Source organism: Propithecus coquereli, unplaced genomic scaffold (assembly GCF_000956105.1).
Source record: "Propithecus coquereli isolate 6110/MARCELLA unplaced genomic scaffold, Pcoq_1.0 Scaffold147, whole genome shotgun sequence".
Taxonomy (NCBI): Eukaryota; Metazoa; Chordata; class Mammalia; order Primates; family Indriidae; genus Propithecus; species Propithecus coquereli.
The window spans coordinates 7,757,931-7,761,340 of NW_012139080.1; positions in this window are offsets into that span (position 1 = coordinate 7,757,931).

A 3,410-nucleotide genomic window follows, 5' to 3' on the forward strand; every position below is an offset into this window, starting at 1 on the left:
GACGGGGTCTCGCTCTTGCTCAGGCTGGTCTCGAACTCCTGAGCTCAAGCAATCCGCCCGCCTCGGCCTCCCAGAGTGCTAGGATTACAGGCGTGTGCCACTGCGCCCGGCCTATGTGTCTGTTTTTATGCCATGCTGATTTGGTTACTAAAACTTTGTTTTGAAGTCAGGTAATATGATTCCTCCAGCTTTGTTCTTTTGCTTAGGCTTGCTTTGGCTATTCAGGGTCTTGTGTGGTTCCATATAAATTTTAGGACTGTTTTTTCTATTTCTGTGAAGAATATCATTGGTATTTCCATAGGAATTGCATTGAATCTGTAAATTGTTTTGAGTAGAATTGTCATTTTAACAATATTAATTCTTCCAATCCAAGAGCATAGGATATCTTTCCACTTTTTTGTGTCCTTTTCAATTTCTTTCATCAATGTTTTATAGTTTTCCTCATATGGATCTTTCACTTCTTTGGTTAAATTGATCTCTAAGTATTTTATATTCTTTGTAGCTATTGTAAACGGGATTGCTTTCTTAATTTCTTTTTTGGATTGTTTGTTGTTGGGGTATGTAAATGCTACTGATTATTGTATGCTGATTTTGTGTCCTGCAACTTTACTGAATTCCTTTATCAATTCTAACAGTTTTTTGGTGGAGTCTAATTTTTTCTCAGTATAAGATCATGTTGGCAAGATGTGGTGGCTCACGACTGTAATCCTAACACTTTGGGAGGCTGAGGTGGGAGGATCACTTGAGGCCAGGAGTTCAAGACCAGCCTGAGCAAGAGGGAGAATCCATCTCTACCAAAAACAGAAGGCATGCACCTGTAGTCCCAGCTACTTGGGAGGCTGAGGCAGGAGGATCGCTTGAGCCCAGGAGTTTGAGGTTGCAGTGAGCTATGATGATGCCACTGCCTTCCAGCCAGGGTGACACAGCAAGACCCTATCTCAAAAAAATAAAAATAAAAGATAAAATATAAAAAAAGAAGGAAAAAAAAAAGATGTCATCTGCCCACATTGAAAGCCTGTACTGAATGGGCTTTCAATTTTTCGCCATTCAATATGATATTAGCTGTGGGTTTATCATATATGGCCTTTATCATTTTGAGGTGTGTTCTTTCTGTACCCAGTTTATTGAAGGTTTTTGTCATAAAGCGATGCTGAATTTTATCAAATGCTTTTTCAGCATCTATTGAAATGATCATATGGTTTTTGTTCTCAGTCCTGTTAATGTGATGTATCACATTTATTGAATTGTGTATTAAACCATCCTTGCATCCCTGGGATGAATCCCCCTTGATCATAGTGAATAATGTTTTTAATGTGTTGTTGAATTTGGTTTGCTAGTATTTTGTTAAGGATTTTTGCATCTGTGTTCATCAGGCATGTGGTCTGTAGTTTTCTTGTGTTATGTCCTTGTCTGGTTTTGGTATCAGGATATCAGGGTAATGCTTGCCTTGTGGGATGAGTTTAGAAGCATTCCCTTCCCATCAATTTTTTGGAATGGTTTAAGTAATAGTTTTTGGTATTAGTTCTCCTTTAAACATTTGGTAGAATTCAGCAGTGAAGCCATTGGTCCTGAGCTTTTCTTGGATGGGAGACTTTTTATTATGGCTTCAATTTTCATTGCTCATTATTGGTTTGTTGAAGTTTTCTATTTCTTTATGGTTCAATCTTGGTTGGTTGTATGTTTGTAGGAATTTTTCTGTTTCTTCTAGGTTTTCCAATTTGTTGGCATATAGTTCAGAACAGTCTCTAGTAATTCTTTGTACTTCTGTGGTATCAGTTGTCATGTCTCCTTTATTTCTGATTATATTCAATTGGGTCTTCTCTCTTTTTTTCTTAGTCTAGCTAAAGGTATGTGGATTTTTTTTATCTTTTAAAAAAACTAACTTTTTGTTTTTCTGATCTTTTGTATTTTGGGGAGGTTTAATTTCATTTATTTCTGCTCTGATCTTTATTATTTTTTTCCTTTCACTAATTTGGGGTTTGGTTTGTTCTTGCTTTTCTAGCTTCTTGAGGTGCAGCATTAAGTTGTTTATTTGAAGTCTTTCTACTTTTTTGATATAGTCATTTATTGCTATAAATTTCCCTCTTAGTACTTTTTTTACTGTATTTTGGTATCTTGTATTTCCATTTTCATTTCTTTCAAGAAAAATTTTTAATTTCCTTCTTAATTTCTTTATTGACCCATTGGTCATTCAGGAGCATGTTGTTTAATTTTCATGTGTTTGTGTATTTTCTGAGGTTTAATGAAATTCCTATCAAAATCTCAGGAAGGTTTTTTTGTAGACATAGGTAAATTTATTATTAAATTTATATGGAAAGATACACACCCTAGAATAGCTAAAACAATTTGGACAAGGGAGAAATTATTCTATTCGATTCATTAATTCAATTTTACTAAACCTATAGATCAATTCGGGGAGAAATGACATCTTTACTATATCAAATCTTCCAATTCACAAATATAGTATGTCTCTCCATTTATCTTGGTCTTCTTTGATTTCTTTCATCAGAATTTTATAATTTTCAACATACAAATGCTATATATGTTTTATTAAGTGTACATATAAGTATTTCATTTTATTTGGAGTAATTATAAATAATACTGTGTTTCAAGTTTTGCTTTCCTTATGTTTATTGTTAGTATATAGAATGTGATTGATATTTATGTGTTGCTCTTGAATCTGACAACATTGCTGAACTTATTTACCAGTTTTAGGAGTTTTTCTTGTAGATACCACAGGGTTTTCTACATAGACAATCATGCCATTTGCAAATAGGACAGTTTTATTTCTTCATTAAGGCTTATTATAATAGCTATAGTCATTAGAGCATGTAATATTGCCAGAGGCATAGAAGCATAGCTGATTGGAACAGAACAGAGAACCCAGAAATAGATAAACACAAACACACTCAGCTGATTTTTCACAAAGGTACAGAAGCAATTCAATGGAGAAATTTCAACAAATGGTGCTGGAGCAATTGGACATTGACCTAAACTTCATAAATTATACAAAAATTAACTCAAAATGAATCAAAGACTTAAATGTAAAATGTAAAACTATAAAACAGCCACTCTAGAAAACAGGTTGGTAGTTTCTTAGAGAACTGAACCTGCAACTATCATATGACCCAGCAATTGTTCTCTTGTCATTTACCAAAAGAATTGAAAACTTACATTCACCCAAAAACCTGTAAATAATGTTAATAGCAGCTTGCTTTGTAATAACCAATGTGTGAATGGTTATACAAACTTTTCTACATGCATATCATAAAGTACTACTCAGTAATAAGAATGAACTATTGATACATGCAACAAGCAACTACTTGGATGAATCTGCAGGGGAATTATGCTGAGTGAAAAAAGCCTACCCTAAAAGATCATATCCTGTATGATTCCATTGATATAACATT